The sequence below is a fragment of the Crinia signifera genome, chromosome 5 (genome assembly GCF_055691185.1).
Source record: "Crinia signifera chromosome 5, ASM5569118v1, whole genome shotgun sequence".
Taxonomy (NCBI): domain Eukaryota; kingdom Metazoa; phylum Chordata; class Amphibia; order Anura; family Myobatrachidae; genus Crinia; species Crinia signifera.
In genome coordinates, this window is record NC_139221.1 from 239,961,897 (window position 1) to 239,983,679 (window position 21,783).

The 21,783-nt window shown below is 44.8% G+C and overlaps 1 protein-coding gene across 11 annotated transcripts in view; it reads right to left on the bottom strand.

The window, feature by feature from the left end:
• Positions 1–21,783, bottom strand: part of RARB (retinoic acid receptor beta) — a 750,738-nt gene that overhangs the window by 127,132 nt on the left and 601,823 nt on the right. The gene's annotated exons all lie outside the window — the stretch shown is intronic.

Sequence of the window (21,783 nt, forward strand, 5' to 3'; positions counted from 1 at the left end):
ATATTCAAGCACTTTCCCTTTAAAATATGACTAGATCCATTACTTTATGTATGAAACAGTTGCAGAGAAATCTTATCAGTGTTTCAAAAGATATGATGATTGTAAATTATCACTGATGGTATAGTTTGGCCATAAAAATGTATTGTATTTATGATATATTACATACAGTATTAAGTTTCCCAATTTAGCATTGTGTTTGCATAATTTTGCACACAACTTGCATAGTAATTGAACAGTTGTGCAAAAAGACGCTCGCCACAGCATGGCATGACTAGAAGAGCTGTTCACCATGCCAGGAGGAAGAATCATCTAGTAATCTATATGCAGACATAGGGGTATATTCAACGTCCTTTAGGCGAGCTATGATGGTGAGCAGTGCCAATTGCTCGCCGTCATAGCTCACGGTCAGTATTCAACTGACCCCCCCTTCACTCACCCTTTCCGCCTCACTGGTTCTTTTCAGGGAGGTGGAAACGACGAGGGCGGCCTTCAAATGTCAAGGCTCAGCGCTATATGAAGCTGGCTCGCTGCATTTGTGGCGAACCTTGCTGTCCCAGAAACATTGCTGACGGCGAGCGGGGTTAGTCGGTGAGGATGGCTTGTTTTTGACAATCCTCACCAAAAACAGGGCATCCCCGCTGCAGAAACCCCCTCGCTGGTGGCATTGAATACCATCCATAGAAGAAAGAGCTTGTTTACAAATGTCCTTTCCAGGTAATTGCTTTATCCTGCTCACAGGATATTGCAGTTAAGATACTGTACATACTAATAATACATACTGAGGAAGCTTCCTGAGTCTAAACAAAATTCTATTGACCCGTGTGGGCCACATTTTAACTGTATATCAAATAATATAATAAATATGCAAGACATTGAGTGCAGGTAATCTGAATACATTTACAAACCCCCCACCCACCACCAAAAAAAATAATGGTACTTGTTTCCTAGCACGGCCACAATCGTAAGAAATCGTGTCCCTTAATTAAGGGACACGATTACCCCGATGGACCCGATTTCTTTTGAAATCAGGTCCATTTTGCCGGCTAGGAAACAAAAAATCGGGGGCATCGCGTCGGTCGGGACCATTAACATTGGTCCCGACGCGACCGACGCGATGCCCCCGATATTTGCATTGACTTCAATGTTAAAAAATTTTTTAACATTGAAATCTTGTCGGGAACGGTAAAATATCGGGGGCATCGCGTCGGTCGGGACCATTAACATTGGTCCCGACGCGATGCGACGCGATGCACCCGATTTTTACATAGGATTCAATGTTAAAAAATTTTTTAACATTGAAATGGTGTAAAAATGAAAAAAAATGTGAAATGGGTCAATATGACCCATTTCACATTATAAATGTCCCCGTCGTCGCCCCACGATAGACGGCAACCCGAAGCGTGGCGAGCGCAGCGAGCCCGCGAGGGGCGGCGGTACGCGTCCTCCGACCTTTTCATGCCCTACTATCCACTAGGGCGTGAAGTGAGAATAGAATAGTGTGGCGAGCGCAGCGAGCCACCGAGCCCGAAGCGTGGCGAGCGCAGCGAGCCCCGCGAGGGGACGCGGATACCTTCACAGGTAAACGCGTCCCTTCGCGGGCTTCACAGGTGTCCGTGGCGACGCGGACACCTGTGAAGCCCGCGAAGGGACGCGATTACCTGTGAAGGTATCCGCATCCGCTCGCCACGCTTCGGGCTCGGTGGCTCGCTGCGCTCGCCACACTATTCTATTCTCACTCCACGCCCTAGTGGATAGTAGGGCATGAAAAGGTCGGAGGACGCGTACCGCCGCCCCTCGCGGGCTCGCTGCGCTCGCCACGCTTCGGGTTGCCGTCTATCGTGGGGCGCTGTGTACGCGCTTCAATTTGGGGGGGTTTGGAATTTTTTTCATTCAATCCAATGTAAAATTGGGTCCCAGGGACCCAATTTACATTGGATTTAATGAAAAAATCGGGTCAAAAATCGGTCGGTCGCGTCGATCGCATCGCATGCGACCAAATCGCATGCGATGCGATCGACCCGATTTTTTTCAGCACGACCACCCCGATCTTAATCGGTGTGGCCGTGCTAGGAAACAAGTACCAAAATAATAATAATTTGAGCAATAGTTGAAGGATTATGGAAGATATAAATTAATAGAATATATTTAATATTATTATAATAATAGTATACATACTACATTCTGGAGGTGGGGATGCTGGCAAAAACGAACCCCGCATCCTGAAACAATACGGGCTCCATAAGCGACTTAACCCTCGTCCCCTACCCCCTTATCCTAAACCCTCCCTGCTTGCAGTGTAAACCTTCCAGATCTAAGCCAATCGCCACTGTGCACCATCCGACAGAAGGGGGTGCGCGTACGAGACGCTTGTGCACCCTGTTCTGTCAGAGCCCACAGCCGGCTCCCCCGTCTCCCCCCACAGCCCCCACTCGCCCTGCCCTTCTCCCTGAAACAGAGACAGGCAGTGAGCATGTGAGACACTTGCACGTCCCAGTCAGATGGAGCTTCTGTCCGCCAGCCTGTGACAGCTCAGGAGATCTGGCAGTTCTTCTAGGCACTCCATCTGTACATGAACATGTACAAGACATTTAACACTGTTTGATTCAGGGTAATTTTCGATTCGATTTTGCTTCTAGAAGCAAAATTGAATCAAAAGTGACCCTAAATTGAAGGGTGTGTACACCGCATTAGTTTATTCTAAGCTTTCCTACACACTTACATTGTTCCTTGGTTTAATACATTTTATACTACTTATATAAACATATTACCATGTATTAAGTGATAACAAATCTAGCAGATTTACATAAAAAAAGTGACTGTATAGGATGGAATAAGATATCAAACTGAGAAGCAGTTACAATGCTATCTGCAGTGCACTATATTTCTGTAGATATTGCCGAAAATATGGCACTATGGGCAATAGGTATAGGAAGGACACCAGCAATATAGCACAATAGAAAGCTTTACCCTGCACCCATTAGATACGCCTAGGGAAGCAAATCCCAGGGCATTTTTTCAATCACGGGATTGTTAGGAGTGGTGGTGTGGTGACCTGGTTGCTGATGCCCAGCAGTCCTTTCTGCCTCCTACAAACTAAGGCTTGACCTTTAACAGCCACGTTTGAAGGGGTGAATTAGGTCCACTGCCAGGTCTTAACAAGTAACAAGGCTGCTGCAGGAGGATATGGAGGAGCTGACCACACACCAACCCCAATATGTGAGTTGGTACGGAACCACGGGTGCAACAATGCACAAGTTCTAAAGTAAGATACACAAATCCCTAAAATACAGGAGGTGCAACAATGCACAGGATCTTAACTGATATACACAATATTCCTTAATGCAGGAGGTGCAACAATGCATATAGAGGACATAAACCAAAATATAAAGATAAGGGAGAAGAACTGGACTTACGCTGGTGGAACAAGCAGAACAGCCAGAGAATCTCCAAAGGAGGCAGGGAACACGCTGAGCACACTGTGACTGGACAGGCAGACAGGACGCTATAACCGTCACCTCTGAGAAGGCTGAGTCGGGTTTTATTCTAAAAGCCCGCATTCATCTGGCGTGGACGCATCAGCTGAGACCTCTGTCTGCATCACCGCAGCGTTGCCCAGCAATGTCCTCAATGCTTCCACCCTGCTGCCCGGCAGACACTGGAAGGATATGGCCGCCACGGACCCCTGTCACCGGAGCTCCCATGCGGCCACCCGTCTTAGGGCGTTGGGACAGACCTGCTCCTCAGGAAGGGCCCAGCCTCCCCCAAACGGGGATAGAGGATTGAAAAATGTTCAATACCAGGTTTACCTGGATCCCGGGATTGGCTTCCCTGCATGCGCAGTCTAATATCGGGATTGGAAACCCTAAATAAATGTAAGTATTTCATAGTTTGTCTTGTCTTCCCCCCTCCCACATATTCCCTCCCCCCCCCCTTTTCCCTTTAATGTTTATTGTTATTTAGAAATAATACGGTACTCTTTACGTAGAACGGCGCCAGCGATTGAAATCGCGGTCGTCGTGGGTAAAAATCGCGGTCATCGCGGTAATCGCGGGCATCGCGGGTAAATCGGGATGGCCGCGATGCCCGCGATGACCGCGATTTTCCCATAGGGAACAATGTTAAAAAGCCTGATTGACCGCGATTTTACACTTAAATGCCTCAATGGACACGATTTGGGCATAGAAATCAATGTAAAATGGGCCACACAGCCCAAATAGGGCCAATTAACCATTAAATGTCCCCCCCAATTTTTAACGCCACCCCACGATCCACGCCAACCCAAAGAGTGGCGAGCGCAGCGAGCCCGCGAGGGGCGGCGGTACGCGTCCTCCGACCTTTTCATGCCCTACTATCCACTAGGGCGTGGTGTGAGAATATAATAGTGTGGCGAGCGCAGCGAGCCACCGAGCCCGAAGCGTGGCGAGCGCAGCGAGCCCCGCGAGGGGACGCGGATACCTTCACAGGTAGACGCGTCCCCTCGCGGGCTTCACAGGTGTCCGCGTCGCCACGGACACCTGTGAAGCCCGCGAGGGGACGCGCATAACTGTGAAGGTATCCGCGTCCGCTCGCCACGCTTCGGGCTCGGTGGCTCGCTGCGCTCGCCACACTATTATATTCTCACACCACGCCCTAGTGGATAGTAGGGCATGAAAAGGTCGGAGGACGCGTACCGCCGCCCCTCGCGGGCTCGCTGCGCTCGCCACGCTTCGGGTTGGCGTGGATCGTGGGGTGGCGTTAAAAATTTGGGGGGACATTTAAGGGTTAATGGGCTCTGTGGCCCATTTAACATTGATTCCTATGGCCAAATCGGGTGGATTGAGGCATTTAACAGTAAAATCGGGTCCATCGCGCCTTTTAACATTGATTCCTATGGGAAATCGTGAGCATCGCGTCGCGGGCATCGCGGGTACATTTATGGCCGGCCGCGACGCGACCGACACGATTTTCATGTTTAACATTGGTTTCAATGGGAAATCGCGGGCATCGCGTCGGTCGCGTCGCGGCCATACATAAATGTACCCGCGATCAGCACGACCGGCGCCGTTCTAGGTAAAGAGTACCAATAATACTTAGATATTTGCTGTTAGGAGAACTATAAGTCATCCAGGAATGTTTCTCTCTGTAACATGCTTTACTTCCTAATTTATTGTACTGTACTTCCTAATTTACGAAAAAACATAAAAATATTTCTCAAAAACAAAATCCTAGAATTTTTGGGGCCTAATCTCACCGATCCTGGGATTAGCCAACCTAGCAGCATATATGTAGGCTAAATATTGTGTATAAAAGTCTAAGTGACTTGTGGTGAATCGTGTGCTATGGTCTTAGTTGCAGGTGGTGCGCATATGTGGTTAAAATGCATGATTGATATTTGCAGAGTCTAAGGGAAAATGCAACTGTAATGTGGAAACCCAAGCTTAGCGGACACTCATTCCAATTGTTCAAATGGTTCCACCTGTTGGGCATGCATGATGATATGTGTGGCCATTAGTACTGGGCTTAACTTTAGGGTCACTTCATGTCAGTTCAACCAGGCATGACACCCACGATTTTCATGACACTTTGTTCCATTGATACTACCGCATAGCTTTTAACCATGTAAAAAAAAAAATTCTCTAGGCCTCATAGTGTCTGAGATATAGGGGGGGGGGAGTTTTGAAAAATTGCTCAGAAATGCCACTCCCGATGCTCCGTTTATATGTGAGGTGTATGTGGAAAAAAACTAAATTCCTAATCCACTCAATCAATTTTGAACCTTTGTCATTTACAACATGCCAAAAAAAGAGGTTTTATCAGTATCAGTAGAGTCATTAAACATTTCTTTACTTCAAACTTAGGCCCTTATTCTGATCGGTGCGGATATTCCCGCTTGCGTACGGCCCGCCGATGTTTATCGTCTGCGCATGTGCAGAGGTCACTCTGCGCATGTGCAGGCGATTTCGCCGCATGGATTCTTTATACGCCGCACAGGGGGCGTGAGGGGCTACTTATCCTCATTACCCTATGCATACGCCCCGCGTTTCATGGGCGTTCCCATGCAAACGCGGGGCGTATGCATGGTAATGAGGCCGTGACGTGTGGGTACGGGGCGGGCATCTGACATCGCCGGATGTCAGCTGCCCGCCCCCATACAAGATTTCACACGGACAAGTGTCCGTGTGGTCTTGTGTTGCGGGACCTGGTGGAGCGTGCGGCCCTGCATTCGATGTTCGGCGACCATCGAATGCAGGGGCTGCTCCCACCATGGAGGAGGCGTATCCCCGTCCACATTCATGCGGACCGCCACATATCCGCATACGGACGGAGGTGGCGATCCGTATGGAAGGCGGGGATTCGCCAAGACGCACATCACTGCATATTTCTGATCGGGCCGCACCGATCAGAATAAGGGCCTTAATTATGTTTGTTGCAAAAAAGAAAGTGGGTTTAATAAGCATTATCCACCCAAATGTAGCCAATACACTTATGAGATATTGCATACAATCATTTGATTTCAACCACATCGAATGATTGTATGCACATTTTGTGTACCATGCGACGTGATGCACAGGCCTGCTGGTGGAATCTCCTGTCGATAGATATTATGTGCAGCACATAATAACTATCAAAATCACAGCAGTGATTACATGTGTTTGACCATGAGTCTGATGACCTGTTAAACACAAGTTTATGTGTCTTATCTGCTTATTTGGAGCATGATGTCGCATTAGTGTACGAAACACAGAAAGCAATTATTCAGTACATCAAAAATAAAATAAAAAACATTCCTGCTGTCCAAAAATTTGTGTTACTTTAGAGATGGATGTGCTGGGCAGTAAAAGAATGCAAAAACTTTCTCAACTTGTGCTGCCATGATCGAGACTTCACTTTGAAAACATCATGGGCATTTTTTGTAATCATAAATCCCCTTGTGATGGCACTGGTGGAACATTTAAGCATCTGGTTGCCAGAGAGAGCCTACAGAGAATAACAGATGATCTGATCGATTCAGCTGAAAAGATCTTCAATTTCTGCAACTCAAAAGTTGCAAATATAAAGTTCCGGCTAATAGCAAAAGAAACACTTTAAGAAACATGGAAGAAGCTGCAAGACCGATATTGCCAGGCCTTGTAAAAAAGAATTTCATCACTTCACCCCTATATCTGAAGTTACCACAGGAACAAAGTTCAATTCAGATAATAAAAATCAGTTCCACTTTTCAATTCTCCGATCAGAACAATCCAGCACTAGTCATTATGTCACAAATCAGTACAAATTCATAAATATTATGTGTTTACTATAGTTATTGTTTTTTTTGTGGTGATTGGTACTTTAAAAAGATGAGGAGGAATGTGATATTGAAGTTAAGATTGTTCCTGCACCCCTATGGCCCTGCTTGAATATTTCACTGTCCTCTACAGAAGAAAGATGTCTGTTATGTTCCTGTGTGCAATATAATTTCCTCTGTCAGTGTTCCTATCACAAAGGGTAACGGAAGGATGTATTACTTTCATGAAAAGTTGATTATGTACAACAGCAGTAAAGTCTCAACTTCAGTTATACCCCTTTCATAACGCTAAAGCAACCCGGGGTATTGCTGTATCAACCAAGGTTCATCTGTGGTGTGAAAGCACCACTGATCAAATTCCCGGGTCGAGCAACTCGGCATTTCAACCCTGGTCACAACCAGGGATGAACACATCTCTGGCCAGGGTTGCTGAGCAGTCTTATCAGGGAACCCGGGTTGAGCGACCCTGGTCCCGTTCACACTATGGACGAGGTAGCACCTGGAGACAGCATCAGCTCCAAGCGCTGCCTATTCAACCGATGACGCCCCACTGCTCTGTCCCGCACTGTCTGACATCAGCGACCGGCAACCCAGCTTATTACCAGGTTGCTGTGCTAGCTTTCACATCTTAAGTGCCGGGTCTCTACCGGGATGGACCTGTGTCCAAATCCCGGGCGCAACCCAGCATTTGCAGTGTGAAAGAGGAATTAGACATCAGGCATCTCTGTAAAAAAAAGTAAGAATAATAATCTGATTTATTTAAAATTTTAACTAGATTATAAAATAGGCCTTTTATATTTGTCAAAATCAGGGGTTCTCAAACTCGGTCCCCACACCGTTCACGTTTTCCAGGTCACCCGGCAGGTGCTCAGGTGCATTCATTACTCATTGACACATTTTAAAAGATCCACAGGTGGAGCTAGTTATTCCACTTGTGATTCTGTGAGGAGACATGCAAAACATGCACTGAATTTAAGAACCTGTGGTCTAAATCAAAGTGTTTGGAAATACTGAAAATTCCTATCAACGACAGACTGGGCCGCAGAATCGGCCCTGGCATTTGTGCATGCATGCGACCTTTGTCGTGCATGCAAATGCCAGGAACATGCATGTGTGTGCACACATGCACTGTGCATGCGCGAACTGCTGCTCCCAGGTTGCAAGAGAGAGAGCAATAGTGGCGTGTGACCCTCCCCCCTTATCTCCTGGGCCTCAGTGCCGCACAGAGAGAGCTGCCAGACCCGCCACCAGTCTGTGCGCCGATTGGGAGGCGGAGCTTTCACCTTGTGGATGATATCAGCCCACCTGGCCATCAGCCCCTCTGGCATTTGCCAGAAGTGCCAGATGGCTAGTCCGGCCCTGATTCCTATAGTACAAGTGGCAATGTATTTCCTGATTTAAAAAAAAATGGAAAATAACTCAATAATAGCAATTTTTTTTGTGCCAAAATAATTGCTCTCATTACATTCAGTGTACATAAAAATAGTATATATTTGGGTCATTTTATGGGATCTTAAAAAAAAAAGTGGAAAAACTACTCCCACCTGCAAGGATGATTATTGCTTATTAAAATGATTAAAAAAGTAAGAGTGCCTCATTAGTCATTCCGGCAAGGTGTTGGTGGTATTTCCCCAGGGGTTCTGAACAAAATGCTTTCAAATACCGATTTTCCCCAAATTTGCACCTACTTTGAAAAGGTGAAGTGAAATTCGCTGTAAAATGATTGCCAATAAATTATCGCACCAAATTGAATTGGGGTTTTCACAATTCACTGTATATTCACAGTTTTTCACACTAACATGGGTTATCACAGCTAATTGAATACTGCCCTATGTGTAATAAGAAATTTGCACATATATAGAAATATACAACTTAAAATACTCCCCTGGCTGGCAAAATTCTACATAATGGAAAAAAAAACATATTTTGAATGACAAAAGGTAACAAAATAGTAATATGTGGGTTAGGGACTGAGACGGTATTTGTTTTCCACATACAGCTCACATAAAAGCGGAGTATCAGTAGTGTAATTTCCAAGCAATTTTTCTAAATATTGACCCCCCCCCCCCCCCCCCTACAGTATATATCTATGAGAGAAGAAACTATGAGATAAAAAATATTTGGGACTCTTTACCTAGAAGGGCGCCCACGATTTTGATCTTGGGCATCGCAAGGTAAAAAATCGCGTCGGTCGAATCGCATGCGACCAAAAAATCTCATGCGATGCGACCGACGCGATTACCGCGATTTCCCATAGGGAATAATGTTAAATGTCCCAATTGACCCGATTTTCCATAGGGAACAATGTTAAATGGCCCACAGAGGCCAAATAGGCACCCTGAAGTGTGAAATGGCCCCCCAATTGTTAACGCCACCCCACGATCAACGTAAACCCGAAGCGTGGCGAGCGGCGGCGGTACGCGTCCTACGACCTTTTCATACCCCCACTATCCACGTCGGCGTGGAGTTGAGAATAGAAAGTGTGGCGAACGCATCGAGCCACCGAGCCCGAAGCGTGGCGAGGGGACGCGGACACCTGTGAAGCCCGCGAGGGGACGCGGATACCTGTGAAGGTATCCGCGTCCGCTCGCCACGCTTCGGGCTCGGTGGCTCGCTGCGCTCGCCACACTTTCTATTCTCAACTCCACGCCAACGTGGATAGTGGGGGTGTGATCGTGGGGTGGTGTTAACAATTGGGGGGGGGGCATTTCACACTTCAGGGTGCCTATTTGGCCTCTGTGGGCCATTTAATAGTGTTCCCTATGGAAAATCGGGTCAATTGGGACATTTAACATTGTTCACTATGGGAAATCACGGTAATCGCGTCGGTCGCATCGCATGTGATTTTTTGGTCTCATGCGATGCAACCAACGCAATTTACATGTTTACATGTATTTCTATGTAAAATCGAGGGCATCGCATCGGATGCCATTATAATGGCATGCGATGCCCGCGATGGGCGCCCTTCTAGGTAAAGAGTACCAAATATTTTTCATAGGTTAATAGCTATGTGTAGTATCAAGTGTACAAGGTATAATGACAATCTGAGTCAGTGGGTGTCAGGCCCTATATTCACATGTACTGTACATGCACACATTCTTTTCAGGGTTAATTTTGTTGGAATCCAATTAACTTACCAGCATATTTTTGGGAGTGTGGGAGGAAACGGTACCCAGAGGAAACCCATGCAAGTTCGGGTGTGACACTGGGCAACGGGGAGAATATACAAATGCTGCACACTTAAGGCCATGGTGGGAATCAAACCCATGACCTCAGTTCTGTAAGGCAGTAATGCTAACCACTACACTGTCCATGCTAGCCCATATGCTGCCTTTTGTAAGTCTGTATCCAGCATGTTATTAGTTTAGAAGATTTTCTTCCTCCTTTAATCTGCGTTTGGCTGGGCTTGCAACTCATTTCCTGTTTTTTCCAAAGAAAGAAACTGAAGGTTCTCATTAGGGCCACATATGTGACCTTCCTACTTTTAAAAGAGTCACACATTACCATAGTTTCCCCTAATTTCAATTTTTTTTTTTTAAAGTCACCAAATGATGCAGAATCCCCAATACACTTTATCTAAAATTGTCCCCACATGACCCTTATGTGTGTCAGAATTCTAGCCCGTGTCACTCAGGCTTCATACTTACCAAAGATTGTCCCCACAATCTGAGTGGTAGAAAAAGGGAGAGAGTAAAGCATTGGGGGCCAGATGCACCAAGGTTCAAAAGTGATAAAATGGAGCGTGATAAACAACCAACCAATCAGCTCCTGCCGGACATTTTTCAAACACAGTCTCTGACATGGCAGGTAGGAGCTGATTGGCTGGCTGTTCATCACTCTCCATTTTATCACTTTTGAAGCTTAGTGCATCTGGCCCTGGGTGAGAGTGTAGCAGGGAGTGAGAGAGAACCATATGACGAGACATAAAATATAGCATGTGGTGCCCATACACAACGCAATGCGTTGTTCCATTGCATCTGGTCGCCTCTTAAGTGCTTTTTTCCAGTACCCGATGTTGCATGCCACCAGGTGCTGGAAGAAGGGTGGCGGGCATCAGTGTAGTGGAGCAGGCGACAGGAGGGCTGGCATGTGGTAGTGGCATGTAGGCAGCAGAATTTGATAAAACATTTCAAAACACTGGGTGGCCCTCTGATTGGCTGAGAGAGCTCTTAGCCTATCAGAGGCCTCACATTCAGGCAGCCGCTTATTGGCTGAGAGAGCGCTCTCTTAGCCAATAAGAGTGCCACCCAGTCTTTTGAAAGGTTTGGCACATGAGATTACTGACGAAAGAAAGAGGTAAGGGAAAGAAGAAGGGATATATGGAAAGATTAAACATATAATAAGTTTTGTGTACACTACATTCTACTAATAAGCATCTAAATAGTTTTGTATTTTTAAAATACCTCCCAGCACTGGTTCAACCATTAAAGCTATTCTTGTTTATAGAATACATCTAATTATACAATAAGAAATAAAATTATGAAAACTGCATTAGTACTATACAATGTTGTTGTTTTTTTTTTTTTAAAGCAGATGATGACAAGCCAATCATGGTTTGAAATGAGAAAATGAAAAAATACAGTAACGAGTAATAATACAAATAATATAAATATATTATTATAGTACTTTGACATAGTCAGTAACAACAAGTAAGGAGTCATCAATCAGAGGAGATGCACTTATAATATCCTCGGAGTACTTTCAAGTGTTTAGAACTTAATTTGACAATCTGTTTCTAGTGCATTTCCTCTGAGTGCTGATTCGTTCCTTGTGTCTGGTTTGGCTACCATTGGCAGAAGGAAGGGAATCTCTGCACCTGGAATTTTTGATCATTTGACAACGGTCAATGCATCTTTTGGACAGTATTCTGGCAAATCACGCTCTACAAAGCTGTCAGTGTGTATCCAAAACTAAACATCCAAGGATCTCATTATGAAACTCACTGTGAATACACCATTTCAGTGACAGAAATATTTTCAGTATTTCGTAGAAAAGGAAAAAAGATCTGTTTATGAAAGCCTCATTCTTCCCAGTAGCCTTCTAGAATGGTTCGATTTTTATGTCTTCCAAATCACAGGACTTTGCACAGTAAGTAATTGGGTCAGAAGAAGATTCGCTTTATTACGGACAGTAGGGATTCTATTTTTAGGCAGCAGTGCAACAGCGGGTGAGTGATACTAAATGTGTTCAAGACATTTGGAGATAAAGCACTGAAAACATTATTACTTTAGAGGATATAAAATGATAAGAGCAGGAAAGGTAGAGGCCAGATAAACGAATAATAAAGACAGTTTAAGTTTTTTCTCACCAACTGAGGGAAACAAAAAAATGAAGGGCTAGAACCATTCAGGATAACACTTCAGACACTACTGGGACGATCCATTCGGTGACAGGTATGAATGTACAGTCTCATGGCACAGCCAAGATTTGAAAGCACACATCTACAGGCCGCAATTGACAATCTGAGATAATTGTGGGCATGAGTTATCAGAACAGTACGAATGTCGTCAATTCACAGATATTGCTTTGAATTGAATTTACTTCTTTGATGGTCTAAGTATAGATGGGTGATATTAAGCAAATGTCATGTGCCACAAAGATAGCCGAAACATCATGGAAAGACAAAATGCCCCTTGTCATAAAATTCTTTTATTTCACATGAGTTGCTGTGTGACCAAGATAGTCCTAAATTATTAGGGGTCAAACAGAAAAAAACAACAACATGCAAGTCTTAATAATCTGGACCCCTACATTTCCTTCATATTACATAAACCCAAATATGCAGCTACTCTGAAAAGATACGTTTAGAAGAAATGTATGCAGGGTGTGCAGTGTGGTCCCCCATGGGCCAGTGTGCACCCAGTACAGATACACCATTTCAGCACATGTTCAAACTAAAAGTAAAAGAGAAGTTGAGTGAAAACACAATTCTTGAGTTGCATTGCCTCAGATGAGTCTTGGATTAATATAAATTCTATACTTAAAAGGGGAAATGAAGGCCATATCCACCTACTATCAGACATTACATGCCCCTATGGACCTAGCTACCATACGCACGGGTATGTCTACATGGACACAGATTTTTCCCCAATATACAATGAAACACATACTGCGATCCTTTCAATATGCATGGAGGACATTGCCCTCCTCTATGTATAGAGAAATGCTTTATAACATTTATCATAACGGATATCTCTCTCCACATAGATGCTTTGTCATGGGTATCTCAGATACGGATTTATGTCCAAAATGTGGGAGTTCGGGTGCAATGTTTAGACATTCAATATGGGATTGCCCACTTATAGCCCGCAAGTACAAGGGTTTTCAATGACTTACTTACTAAACCATCTGCCGCTGACAGCAGAATGGGCACTTTTGGGAATCTTTCCCCCTAACATCCTAATCTTACTAAGAACTCCCACATTTTGGACAAAAATGATGCTGATAATCTCAGCGGTGGCCCGTAAATGTATCCTCCACCAATGGATCCAAACGGAGCCCCCCACAGTTCAGTTATTTTGAGTGAAACTTTTTCACGTTTTCCACATGGAGTGGGTGGAAGCCTCCCTCCAGAAGCAAGAACGCACAGAACAGTATTTTCAGATTTGGGAGGGTTTAATTGATTCCCTATCAACTCCGCTTAACTAATATACAAATGCTTTAGCTCAACGCAATGGTATGAGACTCAAATTATTTCTGGAAATTCACCAAGTGATCTTCAGGTTGGTTAATTCTGGGGTTGACTGAGTGTGGTTCTCCCGCCGCGCCCATATAGAATTATTTGCAAATGGAAGTAACATGTTAAATATCCGTAATAACCATATTCAAATGCTCTTTAGAGAAATTGATTTGGACTGCTTCTGCTCCATGTTCTGTATGACTGTATTGTAAACTGTCAGAATTCATGTTATGCTTAATCCTTAATTTTAAAAAAAAGTTGGAAGTGAAATAAACGGTGTCATGTCACTGTAAAATTTAAAGCAGAACTGTAAATAAAAAAAAAAATATTTACAAAGACAAACGTTTTCCATTTTTAAAATGTTGTCACTTAAACTACCGATAAATGCTCAGCTGTGTGTACATCAGCACTGCGTACAAATTTGAATCGGGCAGTAGGTCTTTTGGAAGTAAGCTTTGTATCTGTGGGAACGTTTTTGGATGGCCATGATATCTTTATGGGGCCCCTTGGGACCTGCTGGGCCCTAGGCAGCCTTGTGGGAAATCAGCCTCTGCCTAGCAGTAAACTATGTAACACTGCATGCGGGTTGGGATCATTTGGTCTACAGCATGATGGTTGACAGTCATTAAGTCGACACCATTAGGTCAACATGGGAAAAGGTCAACATGGGTCTAGGTCGACATGATTATAGGTAGAAAGTTCATTAGTTCGACAGGTTGTTAGTTCGACAGGTCATCAATTCGACAATGTCTAGGTCGACAGTCAAAAGGTCGACATGGGGTTGTTTTTTCACAGTTTTTTTACCTGAATGTCAACACAGTTGACATGGACACAGTTTAAAGTGCACCGCATCCGCTCGCAATGCATCAGACACGGTGCCTCGCTACGCACGGGACACTATTTTATTTTCCCACCACGCCCTAGTAGATGGTAGGGCATGAAATACTGCCTGTCGGCACATATAGGCTCAAAAAACAGTGAAAAACCCCATGTCCACCTTTTGCCTGTGGATCTAAACGACCTGTCGAACTAACGACCTTTCCCCATGTCAATCTAGACCCATGTCGACCTAATGGTGTTGACCTCATGACTGTCGACCATCATTATGTAGACCAAAGGACCTCATCCCCTGCATGATGGAATGTGTGGTTCCACATCAACTGGAATGCCACATGTTGGCTACTCCTGCTCTACAGCACTTCCTTATTTAAAAATGCAAAATATAACAAACAATGACGATTTTCCTGTAAAAATATATATATTTCTTGTCTTGGAATAAATCAAGAAGTTGTAAAAGACGAGAGAAAGCAGTGGGCTGTGAGCACTGCCAGCTAAGGAATGTCGCCTTTTCAATACTCAGAACAAGAAACAAGGCTCTAACAGACAGCAGCATTTGCCAAAGCACCAGCTTCTCTTCACCCGGAACAATGTGTCCTTTGTGCGGGCAGCATTAGACGGCTCTTGGTCCCCCTTCTACAGATCTTGCAATACAGGGCACAAAGTGTCAGAAAGAAAGACTGCAGCCTTACAACAACTTCTTTGCAATAATGAAAGTTGCTCATTTTTTTAACGGGTTCATTTGGTACAAGGAAAATCCATGCGGCACTGAGACGGCTGAGTAGAGCTTTGTGTAATGTATGATGTCTACAAGTATAGACAATTGCAGAACATCAGGCCAAAAGAATGTGGATTGGATTTGTACCATTAATGTGGTTTCACACTGTATGGAAACATGTGTAATTCAGATTTATGTTCTGCAGAATGTTCATTGTATCTAATTACTTAGGGGAATAAGATACATTTGCATGCTTTATATAGCAGTAAACCTTCAACAAGTTGACAGTAAAATAAATGCAATAAATGTTTTATTAAAAATGAGCAAGAACTGCCTACAAACTGGAGAAGCAGAGGCGTAACTCTGGGAGGCAATGGAGTCATCTCCTGCTCCCAAGGGGGCACCTTTCCTGAGTTTGAATCAGTTAATTGAAAGCCATAGATATTGCTTCTGTGGCTGACTCCTCCGCCTAGCAGGACAATAGACGTCACACTCTCTTTATTCTAAACAGAATTTTTGCAAGTGTCACACCCTGTATTAGAACCCGTGACCTGTTCCACTAGAAGCAGATACCTGTACTGATTGAGCTATGTGAAAACTCACCTACAGTATTCATCAAAGCGTACCCTTCCACTGCATAAACTAGTCCTGAGGCTGGTTCTCCGACCCCGTGCCTGCTTACATCCTGCTATCAAGCCACCGCCCACTTACTTGCACCTCATGTAATCCATCTGTCTTCCCTTCTTACTAGATTCTAAGCTCCTCAGAGCAGGGCCCTCTTCCCTCCTTTTGTCAAATGTCTCTTCTCTTCACATTTCACTCACAGCTCTCCCATACTCAGTGACCATCTTTGTCCGCATATACTCATCTCCATCATTGGCCACAAGCCTCTATTAATATGTTGATTGAGTCCTCACTACTTATATTTAAGCTGTAATGTGTATTGAACTGTGGCGCTCTTTACCTGTACTCAGGGCCGGACTGGGACCAGAAATCGGCACTGGCATTTTGAGCACACAGGCCCACCTGCAGAAGGCGGGACCTTTGCATGGCGAAGCCGCGTGGCAACAAAAGGGGCATGGCCTCATGGGGAGGAGGCATGGCATCACAAAAATGAGGCCTTACACATTATGGAAGACACTGTAATGCCCATTACACATTATGTAAAACACCGTTATGCCCATTACACATTGCCACACACTGTAATGCCCATTACACATTATGGAACACACTGTAATGCCCATTACACACACAATATGTAACACACCGTTATGCCCAATACACATTGCCGCACACTGTATTGCCCATTACATATTATGACACACAAGTAATGCCCATATTTCCCCCCAGTAATGTCCCTTACACATAATTAACTGGCCTGGATGGGAAGAGGGGCAGTAAAATGGGGGTGGGAGGGGCAATCACTTGTCTGGAAAGGAGGGGGCACTGGTATTATACTGGCTGTGGGTTAGATTGGGCCAGTGTAATGGGGCAGTTGTCCCATTGGCGAGGGAAAGGGGAGAACAAGGTGGCAGACACTGGGATGGGGAGGGGGAGTGGAAGCAATATAGGGGATTGTTTGTTAGATAATGGGACACTGGCATAGGTGCCAATTTATGTTTTTGCTGGTGGGTGCTCAAGCCAAAAAAATAGGGGAGTGGCTTCATGGGAAAGGGGCGTGGTCACAAAATAATACTGATTTATATTACGCACCACAGTTGTCTCCAATATTCAAATTATGGCAACCGTGCCATATACATAAATGCCCACACAGTGCAGGTACAAATCCCCCCCCCCCACAGTGCCAAATACATAAATGCCCCCACAGTGCAGGTACATAAATGCCCACACAGTACCTGTGCAAGCGACGAGGGAGGGGGAGTGCAGTGGGACACGGGCAAGTGGGCCACTACTGAGCGGGTGGGTGCTCATAATTTCCGTGGGTGCTCTCAAGCACCCACAGAATCGGCACCTATGGACACTGGGTTGGGGATGGGGGACTGCAGCACTGACCTGGCCCAAGCACATTACAGTTCTGTCTGCTGCTGCTTGGAGACTGGTGTCACTTCTGACTCTCCTGCCCTCCTTGTTGGCGTGGTGCAGCTCGATGGGGAGAAGAGACTCATCTTGCCTGAGAGGCTGCTGGATGCGAAGGGTCTCTTCTCAGTCTTCAGCTCCCGATCAGCGTGTGGGGGGCGGGCGCCCGTGTGGGGGATGCGGGACACAAGCATCTCCACTCTTGCAGTGCCGGGGGTGGGCAGAAAGCAGTTCAGTTTACCGCCGCCAGCAGCGCAGGGGGTGTGCGGTCTGGCTTACTACCGCTAGCAGTGCTGGCAGCCAGGATTCGGACTGGAGGCAGCGGGGTGGCTTGCGGGCTCAGGAGCAGCGCCGCGCCTTGACGTCATGACACTGCGGCGTCACTATGCAAATGACGCGGCGGCGGCCACAGAGATGGACAGGGAGGCAGCGGGGCAGACTCAGGGACTGGATGACTGCATCCTGTACAAAATCGGCCCACAAGGCCAGATGGCCAGTCCGTCCCTGCCTGTACTCTATTTTTGTTATTTATTCAATGTAATACTAAGTTTTGTCTCCCTGTACTGTTCCTTTGTATGGCCATGCAAAACACTTGTGGCGCCTTATAAATAAAATTATAATAATAATAATAATAATAATGATGTGCTCCTGCATAAGAAGCATGTTAATTCTAGCTATATGACGATACTACACTACATACTACCTAATAGTAATGGATTTTAAACTAACAATTATACATATTCAGAATTTACAATGCAGGAGCGAATAGCTCTATTGGTAAGGTGTCTGTATCCAGTGAAACAGGTCACAGGTTCTAATCCTGGGTATGTGTGTGAGTGGGACACAAACTGGTATTTATCTTGCCTCCGGGCAACTGGGATGAACTTACGCCACCACTGTGTAAAAGGCAAATATAACTGCAGGAATAACATACCCCATGGGGAAAACATGTAAGTAACTTGCTGCACTTCAGCTGTTGTTGAACTACAAACCACAGCATGCTCTGCCAGCAAATGTTGTTCACACCCTTGGGTGCATAAAACTGTAATTTGCCCAGCTACAGTAGTTTTACATGCCTGTTCCACCATGGTTTCCGTTGTACAGCGATGCAAAGGTGCAGCATCAGGTCAAAACCCTCCCAGCACCATAGATTTGTTTCTCCCTCATTAGACTGAGCATGTATTGATTTCTGCCAATTAACAACTTGCATGATCCTTATTAGGATATTAAACACAACTATGCTGTGTTTGCTTCAACTGCAACAACTGCCGCAACTGCAAAGTTTAGTATAAACACACTGCTTTATATTCAGCTGCCAAGCAAGAGGTCATGCTGAATTTCCCATCTTTCACACCCCTGAAAAAAACAGCACCACTTTGCTTTCCAAAGCCTGGAGTAAAAGCAAGCACATGACTTTACTCATAAATAATCCCAAGTATGAGCAGTATATCCGTATCATATTCTTTCTATTTTGGCCTTGTATAAAAGGAGCAGAAAACGACCACATCCACAAACCACGCTCCCTCATACAGGAGAACGTCACCAGCACTGTGACCAATTAGAAGACATTGAAAGATCAGAGGTTAATGGATTTGTGGCAACTATAAATCTTAAGTGACAGGAACACATATGTACATCACGCAGAATGTGTTTGTAATTGACAATGTTATACTCTACATAATTCATTATCATGGGCATATACAGTTCATGCTTGGTAAACTACAATTATCTATCTATCTATCTATCTATCTATCTATCTATCTATCTATGTAAATATTTGTGTTTCTTGCATAGCAGACTAGACGAACTATAAACATAAGAAAATAAAAATGACAATTTCCAGCTGTGTTTATTAAGGTGCCCACACATGGTAAGATGTATTAAATTATATGGCCGTTTCCGAACAATTGGAATGACCAATCTATTATTAACTTACCATGTGTGGGCAAGATCATGATCAAATGCGGATCCCGTCAGCAGGCAGAAAGAAAGATGACCCATTGTGCAGGAAGTAACCACATCATTCCATGTGTAGGCTTGCTAAATGATGTGGCCATGACCCAACTCCTGGCAGAGGCATCTCCCAACCCCCACCCCCTGGGTCCAGTTCTAGCTGATGACCCAGCTCCTGGTCCTGACAGTGGCATCTCCCGCTCTGCTACCCACTGTGGTAGTGGCAGAGGGGCTGGAAATTTTAAAACTCCCATTTACATGACTGGGCATCCGCTGATTCATTTGAATGGGAGTTTGGAAATCTCCTTCCTGCCCACCGCTACCGCAGAATCTCTCTTTGGCTCACAGGAGAGGCATCTCCAGCTCCCCTTTCCCCGACCATGGGTCACTTTCTGTTGAGTCACACTGATAGCTTTTGTATCTAATGCAATATCAACCCTTTTTCCCGTTAAATTCAGAACACCCCTCTGATCGTTTACTCAATCATTCTGTGTGGGCATGATCAGGGGTGTTCTAGATTTCAAGGGAAATTGAATAGATAATGGATTGGACACAATATTAATATCTTCAGATTCAGATTCTATTACTTCATTTACAGAATTTTTTTTTTTTTTTTAGCACCTAATGAAGGCCTGCTTACCAATGGTGCAAATGGAGCTCCAGCTCCAGGCTTCCACATACAAAGAGGCCCATAATCAAGGCAACTTAATTAGAACCAGCCACCAGCTGGCTATACGTCGCCCATACATTATGCAATTTAACATAACGAAGGAGACATTGGGCTGACGGTGAATGGGGTCTACATGGCACTGCCCACACAGCACTACCCATTCTGCTTTTCATAGTAGGCCCTTGAACATTTTCAGCCTCCAGCCCAGGAAAACCTTAACCCAGACCCTGCACCCAGCATAGCTATTCCATTGTTTTGCATATTGGGTGCAAGTGCCAAGGATGTCCATTATTTCTGCTTGCACCCTCCTGAGGTGGTGAGAAGTGTGAAAAGTCATGGTTTTCGGCACCCATGCTGCAGTTTCGGAATAGCAACCAATAGTTTAGACATGTTTAGCTGTTTTATGTGGCTAAATCCAGAGCATTTGGCCATGGAAATGTGCTAAACAGCATGCACCAGCTGCACTTTCACTCATATGCAAAAAAGGGCACAGTCAAGTGAGGCATACTGTAGCAGCGATCCTGATTCCCACCTCCTGCTGCAGATTGCGCTGCACTGATTGGTTACTACTGTGCAATCACAGCAGCTGTCCCAGTAATGCTCTGTGGGACGGGAGAGGCGGCTATCAGGGTGCACTGTTATGCGCACAGTGCGGCGGATCAGGGTCCCTTTGCACTGATGGTGAAAGGCTTGGGTATTGGGCCCCTAGGATTGACGGGCCCTTGGGCAACTTCCCAATAAGCCTATGTGTTAAGATGGTCCTGAACTGTATCTGGAAATGTTCATCTTCTGTGTTGGCTTCCATTTACTTAGTAAAATACTGAGGGAAGCATACTGTATCTCACCCTTGAAAAGACCGGCTATTTTGTACTTATGACTCATGTATTAACCTTGCCTGTAGCCCATGTAGAGGATAGTGAAACCTTATCATAGTCACGCACTTCATACCTATATTATAACAATTACTATTTAAATATGCCAGAAATGACCTGGACTGATAGAGAGGTACACTGTAGGTGGCCAACTAAGACACAGGTGAAATACAGCAATGCATACCACAACACATTTGTACGTTTTATACATCATTAACTTTATATGCATCAATTTAATATCACTTCTGTTCCTTTCATGTTAATCCATGTCCATTCCCAGGAATACTGTCATTAGGTCGACATGCATTGGGTCGACAACTGACGGTCGACATGGCTTAGGTCATGCAACACTAAAGATTTTAAAGATCGCATCACTGATTTTAAAATAAGGCAGGCTATCCCAATATTAGCAAGAAGCAGGCTTGTGGTGGCTCTAATGGAGCCAAATATAACTTGGCTTGGAACAGTTCTTGACTTGACGGATTCAGCTTCAGCGCTAATGCTTTCATTCATTTAAATGGCAACCAGAACAAAGATCAAAAACTATTGCCCAATATATATATATATATATATATTAAAGCTCAAAAGTAGACCCATGTGCCCCAGTCTGGATCATGCTAGGGTATTTAGTTCCACAGCAGTTCTGACAGATGAAACCATCTCTGATTTGCAGAATTGCTGTACTGCATTGTGAGCTCCTCAGGCCCTGTTGCTTTTATTAGATTTACATTCTACCACTGGATTACAATT